At 38.2% G+C, this 17,069-nt stretch overlaps 1 non-coding gene across 1 annotated transcript; it reads left to right on the forward strand.

The window, feature by feature from the left end:
* The first annotated feature begins 2,135 nt into the window (after positions 1-2,135).
* On the forward strand, positions 2,136-2,243 carry mir1388 (microRNA 1388). The gene has a single exon (NR_107109.1). It is a non-coding gene; the product is annotated as a microRNA 1388 (primary transcript).
* Positions 2,244-17,069: the final 14,826 nt, after the last annotated feature.

The raw sequence follows: 17,069 nt of genomic DNA on the forward strand, positions 1-17,069 counted from the left end.
TCCTGTTTCAGGTAGAAGTGTTTTTCCGTGTTAACACCTCTGGCTGTACAGTAAACTGCATTTCACTGCTTTCTGCTCGCTGTACTGAAATCAGTCTTTACATCTTGACTGTTTTCCTGTGTGCCGTTAACAGTCACACCCACATTTTCTATGTATTGACCAACACAGACCTTTCCATGTTGGCTTTATGCCCATTTGAAAGATTAAGGAGGTGGTCTTGATGCCAATCCATCACATTATTATTTATTAGTTACACCAAATGTGACTTTTATAGGACCCCCCCCCCAAAAAAAATAACCAAACAGCATGCATGCTTCAAAAGAACAGGAAGGATATTGTGGTTGTCCTGTTCTCATGGGAAATATCACTGACATCTTCCATCACTTTCCATAACAACAAACCTCACAACTGTCAGGACCTCAGTCACACAAGCGTGTGATTGACACACATCTCATGAGGCTGAAGAATCTCTGCAAACTGGGGGACAGAGATGAGCTGTTAATCTTGCTTTTTTTGTTTTAAACTTTGCACATTTTACTGTGAAATTCAATGTTTGTTTTACTTTGGGGTTTTTTTGGTTTTCCAAACGAAAAGACTTCCTGTTCCTTTATTTAATTTGTTGCACAGACCGTTAACTGTGCAGGGTTTCTTGTTGTCGTGAAAAACACTCCAAAACCTCACCTGAATGAAGATGTCAACGGAAAGTTTGCCACCATCACTGACAAACAGGAAGGTGCTGTGTGTCTTGTATGTCACAGAGTTGCGTCCTCATTGGTAGCACAGAGCATGATGAAGTCAGAGCTGTGTGAAGACAGAGGAGTGGCCATTCAAACCCAGAACCTGTTTCTATTGCATCCCCACGTCACCAGCTTCTAATCCAGGTTGCTCTGCTCTGCTCTCCTGCTGACTGCTTTCTTTTGGTCTTGACTCTTGGTGGTGAAGACTGACTGCCTGCTTGGGTTGACGCCGTGTGAGGGGTCTGCCATGTGGGTAAGGAGAACTCAGAAAAGACTTTGAGAGCTTTTAGGTTTCAGAAACCTACTGGAGCCCGTTATGATTACAACTTTATGTGAAGATGGGAGGAAAATATTTATATTTATGGCTCCATTTTGGTTTTTGTAATGTCCGAGCAGGTATCAGTGGCTCTGCTTGTACGTGCTGAAAGGTGTAGGCCGTCACAGGGCTGTAGCTTATTGCTGATAGTCAAGGGTGCATTTTTCAGAGAATGAAGTATTTCTGAATCACGCTAAGAGGGTTGAGATTAGCCTGTTAAAGAGGGTAAATTATTTTCCTTCCTTTCACCCTGTTTCATTGTGTGTGTTGGTGTGAGTCTTTGTGCGCTCTCCATCTGCATAGTTTGCTCTGAGAGTGAAAACTGGAGGTTGGATGAAGACAGGCCAGGGTTGATTTGCATTTTTTTATGAAATGATGCAGTTTGTGCATTAAGCTCAGTTAGTTGAGTGCTTAATTGCTCTCTTAGTGATTTCATTATAGGTTTGATAACAACAGGAGGGGTGTGGGGGGGGGGGGGTTATGAAGAAGTCATGTTGCACAAATATACTCACTCTTGTTCCATTATGTTAATGCTTTTACTTAAAGCATCTGCTGTTAAAAAAACATTTTTATAAAAGTTAAAAATATGTTCATCCCGCTGTTTGATTTTTATTTTATTTTATCATTTTTTTAGCTGGAGTGAAATAAATCCAACCCCGAAGGTTGAATGAATGAATGTTAATTTTGATTAACAAAAATGTTTTGCACGCCTAATTATTGGTGTTCACATTGGCGCCAGAATTTGACAAAAAATAAATAAATAAAAGGTATTGGGTATATCAATGGACACACATTTGATAAATCATACAACAGCAACATAAAAGTGGACAAAAATGTTGCACATCGTCTTCTTTAAAAATATTTATGGTTACTGGTTTAAAGAAAAAAAATAGTTAAAGCAAATGCTTTTTTTATAGATGTCGTGGGGATAAATGCAGGAGTTACAAAGTAGTTCTTTTGAAATATGGATTTATAATTGTGGTTTTTAATGCAGCCATTTGAATTTTGTCAGGACTTTGGCGCTCAGTGAGGACAGCCCGCGGTCAGCCACACAGAACAGCCAGAACAAGAGAGCCCGTCCCTTTTTAAGTACTGAGTGGTGCTTTCTAGGACTGTCCAACCTGAGAATGTTGGTTTAAGGCTCAATCTCAGGTTCGTCAGCCCATGAAACGCCAACTCGCTTCTGCAGAGCACATAAGGGGACATTATTAATAAAAAAAAGCACACCTAATGGAATAATGTTGAGTCAAATGCTTCTAATCAAAGCTAAATTCTATACTTTGTTACGGTAAAGCCCCAAAAAACTTTTTTTTTTGGAAGCACTATTTCTTTAAATCTTTTTTGTTATGTTTTTCTGTTTTTGTGAATCTCCTCGTTAAGAAATAAGTGTCTAACTGAGAATTACATGACAGCAATGTATAAAAACTAAAAAAAATAAAATAAACATTGCCCTTTTTTGGCTTAAAGAATTCAACTCAACCGTGTTTCAGTTGTTTATTTCTTCTTTAATTTGAGATGTAACAAATCAAATTCCTCTACCTCAGAATAACTCCCTGTTTACCAGAAGAGGGAGCAATGCACACACCAACCAAAGAACAAAGAGTGCTGCACTGGTTGGAAAAAATGTTACCTCTTAATTGTTTATTTAAATCAAATAAAGAATTCACCTATTTGGTCTAACTGTCTGAATGTCCACAGGGAGGATGAGTCTCATCTCAATTACTCCAGAGCACATGTTGGATAGCATATGATGAGTGTTTTTTATATTGCGCTGCCAATGCGTAGATTTAAACATTAGGGATCATTGTTGTTCATTTTTATAAACTAGAACATAATGTGCTGCCTGGGAAACTTACAGCTTAGTAGTTAAAACTAGATGCACTCACAACAATATATATGAGATATTTTTTTATGTCTAAGCTTTCAAATGTGTGGAACAGTGGTCCCCAATCTGAGTGGAAGACAATAAAGTTTTAAACTATGTCTCCAAAATAAAAATTATAACTATAATTTTATTTTAAAATCTAAACATTTAAAACTTTTTCCCCCAATAATTGGAACAGTACAATGCCACTGTATTGAAATTACTTGCACTTTTATAGTCTGTGCCATTTTACGTAGCAAAAACCTGAAGGAAACAACGCGCAGTGGCCAATCGGTGCAGCGTCCGCCCCGAGACTGTCAGATTGCCGATTGTTGCACCAATGCTTTCCGAGCTGTGGCTGCACTGCTCCATAAAGCAGAGAGCCATAGTCACGCACTTTTCACAAAAAGGAAATCCTTTTTTTCACTTTAACAATCCCTATTTCTGTTTGTAGCGTACCAAACAATTAGAGTTACAATATTAGTCATTTCTTTAATTTTTCTCAATCATTTATACTCTTATTTCTACTGAAATAAAGCTTTTAGAAACACCTGATCTATGTTTATAGATGTTAAAGCATTTTTACCTGCATGAACAGAGGTGTAGTTTTCCAAAAGAAGCCCTTTTAAAAATGAGGCGCTCTGATTTTTGCTCAGTGACTTCATTTCAAATCCCAAATGGTCTTGGTGGAGTCAATAATTAGCAAACAATGCTTCAGTTCGCTCTTTGTTAGTCCAACCTCCGCATGCATGTGAGTCTTTAGAGCGGTTGGCTGTAATTGTATCTGGGCAACTGGATTATGGTTAAATGTATCAGAGCTGGTGCTGTTAAACCCACAAGAACTGATTTTACAAACCTCCTTTCAGAGGAAAATGCTTTTTGACGAAAACGGACCCGAGGTGTGACCACAGCGACCTCCCTTTTTTCTGGGTTAAAGGTCAGATTGAGATGCAGCTCTGTGTGAAGTGATTAAACCAAGTTACCCAGGTAACATAGTGTGCACACACATCTGTCAATAATAACTCCTGTTTTACTGTTCAAAAAAATGAACCATTTTCTGCTTTGAATGTGTAGAATATAGAGAAGACAATGTGTTTGTTGTCTCTCTTACACAATTTTATCTGCAGTCCATAAATAAAAAATGTATATTTCAGAAATGTCTGATTTTTTGGGGATTTTTTTTTTTAATTACGTCACATTCACTCTTACACTTATTTGTGTGAGTTCATGGCTTTGTACCTTGGTTGCCCCACAGCGTTATGTATAAAAATCTCCACTTAAAAAACATTTAATAATCAACAGTTTAGTGAATAATTATGTCTGGAGTATTTATTATTATTATTACCATTACTATTAGAGTGAATACAAATATATTTCTGAAAATAATTTCTACTTGCTTAAAATTAACAGATTATTTTATGTATACATAGTCTAAGAAGCCTAATGATGTTTCCATTTTTGTGGGAGTTGCATATATATGCCATATATATGTATATATATATAATTATATGCCCATATATATGTATAATGTATTTAATAATAAACAAAAAAGAAAACCCTAAGTAATCGCAAATACAGCATTTTGAACACAGGCTCTGCAATTGTGGGATACGAGGTCATGAGGTATACGACTGTCCTTTGTGCTGCCTCTTGGCTTCTTACTTTTCTGGATAAAAAAAGGTTTTATTTTTATTTATCTATAATGAAAACTCATCTAGATGCCATATTTTAATTTTCAAACACTGCCTTTAAAAATAAGAACAAATTATTGTAACTGAATTCGCAAACAATCCCTTTTCACAGTTTCTAGTTTGCAGCTGAAATCTTTATATATATATTTTTCTCTTTTAAGGAAATAGAAATATAGACCAAGATTACACAGCCATATTAAAGATTGAAGCTTTCACTTTTGAAAAAACATTTTACACTTGTAAATCTGAAGATGTCTCCAGTAGTCTGAGATTTGTTGCTGTGGAGTGTTCATGTGTGTAAACAGAACAAAAACTAACAAAAATTTCCCCGAAACATAAATAAATACATAAAATAAATATGTAATTACGGAAAAAAAATAACATATATATATGTATATATAGATATCTAACTATATATATATATATATATATATATATATATATATATATATATATATATATATATATACATGAAATGTGAAGCTTTTTCAAGAAGCTGATAAGAAAACTTCTACTAAACTGATAAATAAATTGAACTATTTTTTTAAAATCAGTTTTTATGTTAGACAGTGAATTCAAATGGTTTTTGTGGCGAAAGAAAAATCAAATTTTTTCAGCATTAAACATTACGGCAGCCCACCTTTGGTTTGTAATCTGCTTAACAAATACACTTTCAAACCGTATTCATTTTGATGGACTGAAAACGTAAAGTGATCTTTCATATCGCCCAATATTAAACACGGTGGTGGAAGTCTAATGGTTTTGTTCTGGCTCCTTGCAGTCATGGATCTGAGAGATGCACAGAAGATCTCAATTTGAATAGATTATTTCAGTATTGTAAATCTCTCTTTAGTGAATCTGATGGTATCACAACCTGAATAAATTCTGAACATTTGTTTTATGTATTTTTAGTTCATCATAGGTTTCAGTGATTAACTAAAACCATGCAGCTCACTCATAACTTTGATATGTCCTCTGCTGTGTGCAAGACATATATGCATGTTAGATGATAAGAAAATAAAAAAAAACGTTATGCAAGATGGTTTTCATAAAAATCTTCTTGTGGAAACCTTTTTTAAATCTCAACATATAGTAAAAATAGAACTAAAATGACGAATTCTAAATGAAAAATAGGAAGCCAGTGGTTGGACTCTCTTTAGTGACCAGTTTTTTCTCTGTGTACCTTTGTCAGAGAGCATTTAAAGTTATGGTGTATGGTGACTGAGGTCAGATAGTTCCAACCTCAAGGAAAGTGCTGTTGTGGCCTTGGAACAGTGTGGGGGTGGTTCACTTCCCCTTTCCTTGCTCATGGGTTCCTGTGATCACTTCAACTGCTAACAGCACCTTCCTCCCTCGCTGGCCTACACCCCCAAACATTAGAACATAAAAAAGCACAATCATATTTATGTAGATTTATATAAAATTAGGCTTCCCCCCTCTTTTTACAAACATGAACAAACGGTCTCTGTCAATAGTAAACTCCCTTATCCCCTTCTCTTTAGTGATTTACTTTATTTGTCTTGCCGGCAAATAATAAAAGATGGTTTCTCTTCAAGCTATGGTTGGTGTTTAAACCATTGTTCCTGCAGCTTTAAACTCATCTTAAAGCTCGAACATGAGACGCACAAAAACGTGCATCTCTTTTCAGGGAATTGCACAAAAGACATTCTCAAGATGCCGTTTGTGCTTAGTAACAGCTGAATTATTAGAACTCCGGCTGCTGTCAAAGGGACGCCTTAATGACAAGAACTTACCAACCAAAGCAAAAAGAATTAGCAATCTGAGATCACCAATGTCGAAGTGTGTCTGTGTCATGCATCACACCTACAGTTGCAACATTTCTCTTCTGCCTGCTTAGCCATTGTGCTGCAGAAGTAGAAATCTCTGAACAAGATCTTCTGTGTCCGCGTGTTTGTGCGTGGGCGTACTGTATGTGTGCATGTGTCTGTGGATGGACAGTGGAGATGTGTTTGAAGAGGTGTGCGTGTGTGCACCATGGTGTTTTTTTTTTCTTTTTCTAATGGTGGTGGTGGGGGAGTTGCTCCTCGAAAGGGAGTGCTGTTCCCGTAGGGGGAGAGGAGGGGGGGGGGGGTGGAGTGAATTTATGTGGGGGAGTGAGCGTGGGGGCAGCTAGGCCATCTGGACTGTGAGGAGGCTGAAGAAAGGGAGTGTGTTTGTGTGTGTGAGAGAGAAAGAAATACACACACGAGGAAAAGAAAAAAAAAAGGATGGGAAGAAAGAGGTAGATCCATCGCTAATGTTGTAGGAGAATTGAAGAATTGAGGCGCATGAAGACCAGTGAAGGAAGAATTATTGCACATGGCCGTTCCCCAAGAAGATGTACTTTCTCCAGCAATATTCATTTAATAATAATCAGAAGGCATTTTTGTAAATATGAATGGAACTGAAAAGTTCAATTAGAAAAAAAGAGGAAAAAAGTAACAGAAATTCTAATTCACTATTACGGTATTTTTTATATGGTCGCTGATCACTTTCTTAAAAATGAAAAAATTGTCATTATAAATGAGAAGATTGAAATAATCAAAGTTTGTTTTTTGTGTTACAAAAAAACAATATTTAGATGATATGGCCATAGAGTTTTATGTGTTTTCAAACACAAAGATAGACAAAGATAGTTGCATGAATTTAGTTCAAAGTCCTAGTCAAACATCACAACAGGAAATACAATTTGTGTACGATTGTAAAGAAAGAAGTGGCTTCAGCCAGAACTATGTGTTTATGTAGTAGGGCGGCCGCGGTGCAGAGGAAAAGCGATCAACCTCTGATGCTTGCAGATTTAGTTCGGCCCTGCTCGCCCATGTGTCAAAGTGTCTTTGGGCAAGACACTGAACCCCACTTTCCCCCTGGTGGTTATAGGCTGACGCCAGTGTTCGGCAGTGGTGCCGCTATCAGCGTGTGAATTTGTGTGTGTGCGTGGGTGAATGGGACCATGACTGTAAAGCGCTTTGGGCCTTCTTGGAAGGTAGTAATGTATTTGCCATGTACCATCTACCATATATATATATATATATATATATATATATATATATATATATATATATATATATATATATATATATATATATATATATATATATATATATATATATATATATATATATATGTATAACATATTTACCATAGCCTTATAAATCATGTACTTTTTTTTTTGTTTCTAATAATTTCATGACTAATTATCCTAGGTTTGATCCATTGATCCATCTATGTATAGATATACATTTCTGTTGTCTGTCTTTTTTAGTTTTTGCTTGAAATAATCCAATTCCAACTTGTGCTGGATAAACGTGTAAAATTATCTAAATAATTAAGATTGGGTTACTAAACATGACAGTGACGATATCTACAGACACACCCTTATTGCTGATTAATCGCAGGCAACCGACCCATCTCCACATCAAGATGAACCCATTACCATGACTAAAACATAGGGGATGGGCTGATTTTACTTTGAAAAATTCTGGCACTGGATTTGCAAAAACAAAGTGATGAAAAGACATATTAAGTATCTTATGTTATGTAACATCTGAGAGATCCTTTTATGTACAGCACACACTTACCGCTAAAAAAGGGAGACCCACATCTCAGAAAAAAAGCTGTCATTAATGTGTGATGTTACCTGGTGCAAAGTTAAAGTAAACCAAACCACATGAAGTCCCAGTGAACAGACTGCTATGTTTTTATTCTGTGCATCACAGAACAGGAGCTACAGAAATACAACAGAGGGCAGCTTTTGCCTACTTTAAAACTCTTGTTTTCAAAATACATTTTTTGCAACACTACTACTTCATTCAATAATGGCAGTAAGATACTAAACTCTAAAATATTTTATAAAGAACCATGCTTTGCATTACAAATGTCAAAATAAGCATTTAACTTGAAAAGCTTGCAGGATTACCTTATAAGTCCCTTGTTTTCCAACAAAAAACCAACTCAAAAACAATGTCTTGTTGAAAACAGATTAACACTGGGAAAAAAAAAAAAACACTGGGAAAGTCAAAGTTTTTCCTCTTCATTAAATAAAAGATGGCCTTTGTGCCATCTTTTAGACAGTATTGGGGTTTTATTTGCCATTTCTGCACACATTCCCAGATGGAATAATAGCAAACGTCCATGAGTTTTGTTCTTGAACGAACCCCTTTGTGATTGCAATGGCTCCTTAGCCGTTCTCCAGAATCACTGTAGGTGTTGCCTGCATTCCAAGGCCGTTCACTAGTGTAATCAGCAAGCTACCTTCTTGAGCTGATTGGAAAAGTGCAACATATTGCACTTCAGCAGTTGAAAGTGGAACTGTAGCTGGTTTTCTGCATGAGACAGCTCACTGCTCCTCCGTTCAGTAAGAAAGCGTTGCCAGTTGTTGGGCAGCGGTCCTCCTAATCCCCAGCCCAATCAGCCTCTGAGGAGCCGACCAAATTTACAGATTCTGATCTTTCATACTAGAGAGCAAGATTCCCTCACAGCAGTCAGATCTGCGATGTTTGGATTTGCATTGACCTTTGACACAGAACCATGTACACTGCTTGGAGTGAGTCTAGTTGTGTGATTCATGTAACATACAGAATACATCTCTATATGGACTGATAGATACTTGGGTTCTCAGAACCTAAAATACTTTTTTAACTTGACATTGGCATCAGCAGGAGTTGTAGCAGAATTTTTTGTATCATCCATCTTGTATTTACGAAGGATTGCTTGAATGTGCTGCTTCTTGAGAAAAAAGAGACCATTCTTTACCTATAGTGATTCACAAGAGCCAGTTTATGCTTTCAGTTGATTCTGTAATCAAGACCAGTCATCTACATAAACAGCAAGTGTCACTTGTGTTAATGTATAAATGTATAAAAGCCTGAATAGTTTTCATCATAGTCAAACCATAGAACTGTGTGTCAGCTTTAGCAACAAGTACACACTTGTATCCCTTCCCCTATTCCTCTCTTTGAACACCCATTTTGACCCTATGACCTTTCTGTCCCAAGCCTAAAAGTAGTACTAGTAGTGACAGATATTTCAAGTAAGCAGCAGCCTCCTATTTCTGTGCACTTTCAAAGTAGTTTGTTTACAGCACATATTGGCATAATGATCAACATTCATCATGTCAGCATACTCATCATGTCCATACTTCTTTGGTGCTGTTGTCTCTCTGCCCCCTCTGTTGGCAGTGTTGTTGACAGAGATATCAATTCATCTGAGAAATCTGTTCATGGTGACTTCGTTCTCTGAACAGGACATCTCTTCCTTCTGTTTCCATAAAAGATGACATCTCAATGAATTAGAGATCTTAAGATCTGTCATAATCAATCTAACTATTTCTTGTTGTATTGTTTAAACGTCCAACAAACGGTTAGGTGAATTTGCTACAGCCTCTTCCCAGAATGCCTTTGGGAAGTTAGCATGTGATAGTATTTCTTGCTGCTTTAGGACAGTTTAATGGTTCTGCAACTCCACTTTGCTGAGGTGAATAAGGTAAAGACCTCTCACGATGATTACCTTGGGCCTTATGTTTCTTTTTTTGTATAAAATACTCATTGCAGAATCAAGAGTAATAGATAAAAATAGATAAAAGTTACAAAATATGAATTAGATGCAACTTGCATTTCCAAGGGATTTTTCCCACTGACCTGTATGGCTTTCAAGACAGCTTGCACTCCACACAGCCTTAACCCAAAGGAAGGAACCATGTTTAATTTCTCAGTTCAGCTTTGTGGTGCATTCTAGGTGTAGGTGTTAACGCCTAGCTCTGATTGACGCACTTGAAGCATCATAACGAATCAACATCCAGTTGGAACAGCTTACAAGATTGTGTTGACTTTTCTTGCAGAGTGCCACCTTTCTATTAACTTGCTCATTGTTCCATTTTTTTTTAAATAACACAGGCATCCACTGGCATTGATGCATTGTTAAGTTGTGGTGGTGGTAAAAAAGCCAGACAAAACTAAAAAACAATTCCCAAAAAAGATTTATTAGTATACTACTGAGACTGAAATTTTTTTTGTCCTTCGACAGTTTGAGGAAGTGAAAGTTAAAACTTCTGATCTCTCAAATAATTCCCTTTCCCACTTAATTAATGGACAGTCTGAATATCTCTTAAGCTGCATTCACACCGAGTGTGATTTGCACATCAGGGCCATTCGATTTCTATGTTTAGTCAATGTACAGATTCAATCAGAGGTCTTGCAGTGCGATTTGATCATTCGGCGCGGCACTTGGGCCCTGGAAGCAGTGTGTTTAGGGCATCGCAGCTTAATTTGGGTGGCGCGTTGAGAGATTAAAAATCTGAATTTTGGTAAAGAAGACATGTCGCATCGACCAAATCAGGACTCATCTTAAAATAAATAAACATGATCTCTCAACATCATCCATGTCTTCCAAGCATTGCAATGAGATATACAGATTTACATTCAATGCTTCCATGTAGCGATGAGACTAAAAACTTTAGGATTAAGCTCCTCCCACATGCGTGACACGTGAATCGTGAATTGATGTGAACGCAGGCTACAATCTGCAGTAGCAGAATTGTAGCTTAGAGCGTCTTAGAACACCAATCAAAGACGTTGGATTTAATGCAAAGTTTTTACAGCCCATCAGAGTGATATTCTGACATAGTTGGAGAACCTACTAGTGTGGGAGCCGGTTTAGCTCGTGCTGGTTTGCGGCACCTTCCGTCCGTGAAACCATGGTTCAACTCCAGGCTGCTCCCTGTTCCCTTCTCTACCTCTGTGCCGGTCCCAAGCCCAGTTTGAGAAGGTTACGTCAGGAAGGGCATCTGGTGTAAAACATTGCCAAGTTTACCATGCGACTTGTTTGCTGTGGCAACCCCTGATGGGAGAAGCTGAAAGTTGGAGAACCTACTAGTTGCCTACAATTTCAATTAATTACAGAAACATTAAACAACTTTGGATTATTAGAGAGCCTAGGGTCTCCCTTCAGTAAAAACAACTCTTTTCAAAATGATTAGAAAAATGCATGTATCTCAACAAGAATCTGTATAATATCATAGACTATGAGGATACTGCTTTGCATAATTACTTTAAAGAGGTGTTTTATTTTAAATTGAGGCCATTAAAGGCACCTGTTTTAATTGCAAACTGTAGAGGTATTTCTTTAAAGGCATTTACTTCCTGTTGCACACACAGTGTAAAAAATATTTTTTTTAAATTGAATGTAATTCTAAATTAAATGCAATAAGCCCACATTCACACTTGTTGAATAAATCCAAGAGCATAACATACAACAGCTGCCAGAACTGAAGAGAAATATTGAAATAGATTTGTCGGTATTTACAGGTGTTGGCAGGTGTTCTTGCATGAGCATAAATTGTAGTATTTTTTAGCTGCAGGGGTGCTGCACAGTAAAGTCTTGAAAGCTGCCTCCAGCTATACCTCTTGAAATAAGATGAACGTCTGCATGATAAGAAAGGAAGGAATGGTTCAGCAGACATCTGTAGTTTGTTTCTCGTCTCTGCTTGAGGCGAACTGCTTGAGGCAAAAATAGAAATCCCTTAACTTAAGGTTGTCAATTGAATTTCAATGTACACAGAGAACAAGGCAACTTTTTTTTTAATTCACAAAGTTTTGGATTCAAAATAGATTATTTGAACAAACCAAACTGCCAAATATTTGCAGTAAATTGACGTGTATGTGTGATCAAACCAACACTACCATCAAATGAGTCTGAAGTTAAGGAACCTTTTTCAACCCCCAAATAATGCTCTGGTTCGTCTTTAACATAACATATGATACGTTTTTTTATTTAAATTACTAACTTTGAAAAATGCAGAGATCGGGCACAGATAAAATAGTGTTTTCTCTATTTTGAAGAAATACACAATAAATGTGGCATAAAGTCAGACTTTTTCTTTTTCTTTAAGCTGCAGTTCTTCATTTTTATCCAGGCTTATATTGGGGGAACTGGGTGGTGGAGGGAGGAATCTGGTGAGGGAGGGGTGCCAATTTTGTAATAGTGTCCTGTGTTTTTATTTTAACTAATTTTCACATTTTATGGCGACTTTTTTTGCTTTTATGTAGAGCACCTTGTGTTTTCGGTCAGAATGGAAGGCGCAATACAAATAAATAAAGTTATAGTTTGAACCCCACTAATGTGCATTTTATAGGATCTTAATAAATATTGTTATCTCTTTCTATTAAGGAAAAATGTCATTAATTCACCAGCGTCAATTTCTGATTTTTTTTTCTTTTTACAATTACTATCAAAGAATTTGGTAAAAAGACATGGCTAACAGTGGCACACAATATACAAAATTGTTACTAATTAAAAGTACTGGTAAGTTGTATGTCTTTTACGACAGTAAGTAAAATACTAAAGTTACACTTTAACAGGATGCTATCTTAACATGCTTAAGATATTCAGGTGTCAATATTCCTTCAAAAAAGACGTGGGTAATTTTTGTGTAGCGTGTGGACTAACATCTGGAGATGACAACAAATTTTGTCTAAATTAAAGTAAATAGAAAGGAACACATGTTAAACATACAAACCTAAATGACATGGGGATAAGATAAAGTTTAATACACAACCAACTGAAGTTAAAAGGTTGGGCAGAGAGTCGATTAAGTTTAGATAGCAAAAATGACAACTGAAGTCAGCTTCTTCAAATGAAGAACATTAAATGGCGTATACTTAATGGTAAATGACATATACTTATATAAGGCCTTTCTTCCTACAAGGACAAAGTGCTTTACAGTCACAGACGCATTAACCCAGTCACACACACATTCACACACTGGTGGTGGCTCCGCTGCTAAACACAGGCGCCCGCCTACCACCAGAGGCAAGGTGGGGTTCAGTGTCTTGCCCAAGGGCACTTTGGCTCAAGGGCATGCAAGGCGGGAATTGAACCTGCAATCTTACAATCATGGGTTGACCGCCCTACTGCTGCACCACGGCTGCCCCCAAGGTAAAGATGCTTAAAGCGGAACTTCTATCAAGTTGATGAAAAGTTTTTAGGTGTATAGGTTTACTGAATTATTGTGAAAAGACAAAAAGGACTATCTACTGTCCTCTAATACTTCTCTCCATCTCAGCCTCCTCACCACACCATCCCCCTTCCCCTAATCTTTCCGCCCCATCAATATCACTTCCTCCCTTTCCAAACCTCCCAAAAGGCCTCACCCCTGCCCTGGCCTGAGCTGCTCAGGTCTTGCAGGCTGAAGGATGGGTAGAGGTCAGAGGTTTTCGTCCCCTTCGTTTATGTTCTTTCGTCTCTCAGTTGACCCCAATGCTGTGTCCATCTTTTTCTTCTTTTAGTCCTCCGATTAAAGACTCTCCACAGTTTGACCCACTTTCCTGTTCCCCTGTCTGTGGTCCATCGCTGGCTCAAGCTCTTCCCATATAGCATATTGATTAGGGGTTCTATTCAGCTCCACTCAGATCCTCTTTCTCTATTCCCTTGGTCCCTCACTGTACTACATTGCTTAAACCTTTTTGATCAGTGTATTTGCATGTGAGTGCTGCTTCCCTAAACATTTCCATTAACAGAAAGCTTTGCCTCCATGTCAATGCAGTCATACAATAACAGCAATAAACAAATGGTGAGGATTTCAAAGAAGCATTCCAGCCCGGCATAAACTGGTTAACTCCTCAGCTTAGCAGCCAAAAATGCTTAAAATAAATGGAATGAGCAATGATTCATGCTAATATGTTGTCTTTGAACTTTGTCTTGTTGGTTCTACAAAGAATTTTATTTTATTTTTTTCTCATTCCCACACATTTGTTAATTATGCACACACCCACACACACCTCTGTAATCACATTCACATGAGCCCACAGGTTGAGACACTTGACAAGGTTTGGAATTTTTTGCTAAATGAAAGATAGAGGGGTTCAAACCATCTATGTTACAATTGGAAGATGGCCAGAGCACCAAGTTAGGATCACAAAACAACAACTAAATAAAGGTTTTAAGACCCACTCTGATTAAAATTGTGTTTTTGGTGTTTTTAACGTGTTTTGTGTTAATTTACCCATGCTGGAGAACATATTCAGAGAAAGTTAGGCTTAAAATTGCATTTTTGAGTATTTCTTCATTCAAATTGTTGTGAATCAGGAGCAGATGATTAAATGCTGTTTAAAATTGCTTGTAGCAGTGATGTAGGTGCTACAATCTATTCTGATGCATCTACGTGCAGATAAATAGATCCATGTATGGCTTTGTTGTTCTAAATTTGTAAACTGCATGGCCTGCATAGCTTCTACATTGATCGCCATTTTTGTTGCACCACTAATGTTAGGTTGGCGTAGTGAGGGGCTGTAAGCAAGCTAATAGGAAGTAGTATAAACAAAGGAATGATGGGACCAACAGTCCCGCCCTTACAACTCAGAGGTGAATTTCTAATGAACTACTGCCGCTCTGCAGAAACTATGTCCTTGAAAACACCACAGGTTTTTTCATTTTGGCTAAAGATGGCACAATTATAATTAATAGATCACTGGGAACGCTATTACAATAGATCAAAAGATGATAGGAGTGGGACTTTACTTTTATGAGTATTGTCCGTGTCTTAATTTTTCTCTTCTGGGGGTTTTTGACACAGGTATTTCCCTTAGCTGTTCTGGATCCAGCTTATCCTCGCCTGTCAGAAAAGACAAGTCCACTTTAGGAAAGGTACAAATATTGTTGTTGATTGTTGATGTTTAAAGATTAATAGCCAGAAGTCAGTCTGACTTCTGGCTATTAATCTTTAAACATCCATTTTAACTGGTTGTCACTCTTCATCATGCTGTGTTTGTGTTTTGTTCTCATGAAAAAAAAAAACTTTTTGCTGCCATGTTACCATTTGACTCATGATTCTTATGTAGGACTTGCTTTCCCAAAGGCCTCTACTGTTAAATCACCATTTTGAAGTGGACCCGCACTGCTAAAGACCTTGGGTACTTTAGGGGATTTACATGCAAAGGCATGCTCGCACACACAAGCACGCATGCACACATGCTCATTACACTTACTCACAGAGCAAATACAAACTCGGCCCATGGGAGGGGCAGCGCTTTACTTCCACATTACTGAAGGGAGACGAGATGAGGTACAGAAAAAAAAATTAGATACCAAATTAGAGGAACCGCTCAGGCGAGGAGAAGAGGCAGGAGAGGAGAGAGTGGAAAGGAGGACAAACAAAGCGGTGACCTGAAGAAGGGGTGTCTGAGAACTTACCCAGCATGCATCAACAAGCTGGCTGCTGAGAGGACAGAAACACAAGTAAAAACAGTGGGAGCAGCTTGCAGTGATAAAAAAAAAAAGCAGGACCACAGCGTTGTTAAGGAGAGCCACCTTTGTCCAGCTGTTTTTTTTGTGACCTTTGACATGTCATAGTGTGTGCCTAATATGTGATAAAATCCTTCCTGTACCATACTGCCAAATGCTAACCTCCTAAAGTCCCACTCCGATCTTAGTAAAAGCGTCCCCGGTGCCCTTTTAATTATGATTATGTTTTTTTTAGACAAAATCAAAAACCTGTGTCATTTTCTATGATGTAGTTTAGCAACAGAGGTTCATCAGAAATATGCCTCTGGGTTGTGGGCAGGATAGTTGATGCATATGCCCTCTCCTACTTCCTGTCATCCATCTGTTTACTCTCTCTCCCACTAGCTTATAGCCCCTCATACTCGCAACCTAAAAATCAATACATTTATTTGCATTTATTTGACTAATTTCTCTTTTCCAGGGGAGCATTGAATTGTCACCTGTAGGTTTACACAAACTTGACTCATTTATGCATGAAAGATTTTCCCCACCGACATTCTCCTGCCATGATGACACTCAAGGATGCTTACAGATTACAACCTCCTACAAGCATGACCTCCGCCCCCGTCTTCCTCTAACTCTTCCCCCTTATCCTTCTCTTAGTTCTCTACAGCTTTTTCTCCCTTCATGTCTGACTGTCTTCTATTGCCTCATCTCTTTTCTCTCGTTGGTGTAAGTAAGCAGCTTAAACACCTACAGGGTGTGACATTGGGGCCCCACGCGCCTCTGAATGGAGTAAGTGCAGGCGGGAGAAGGCAACGTTGAAAAGGAGAGCGTTTCATCCTTCTATTCTCTCCTCCCCGCTTTGCCTGGCATCGACGGCGCAAGTGTGGTTTAGGCGAAGCCAAGGCTGTCCCCTCACATTAGCCGGGGCTGAGCCAGACAAGCCATCACCCCCACCCACTGCAAAACTGTCCTCAACTGCTCATCTTCACTTCGCCTACCCCTTTTCTCTCTCCGTCTCCCTCATTCTTGTTCCTCCTCCTCTTCTGCACTCGGCTCAGCTCTGCCATGGGCACCGTTCCCCAATCTCTGAGGTGATTATGACAAAAATGAACGACCCCCAAGAGACGGGGCTAGCAGAGATAAGAGAGAAAGAGGAGTATGGCAGAGGGATTGAACGAGGAGGAGGGAAGGATTGGTGATGGATGATGTAACACAGAATGTTAACTGTACCTTATCATTTG

The sequence above is a fragment of the Oryzias latipes genome, chromosome 7, assembly GCF_002234675.1.
Source record: "Oryzias latipes chromosome 7, ASM223467v1".
In the NCBI taxonomy this organism is placed as follows: domain Eukaryota; kingdom Metazoa; phylum Chordata; class Actinopteri; order Beloniformes; family Adrianichthyidae; genus Oryzias; species Oryzias latipes.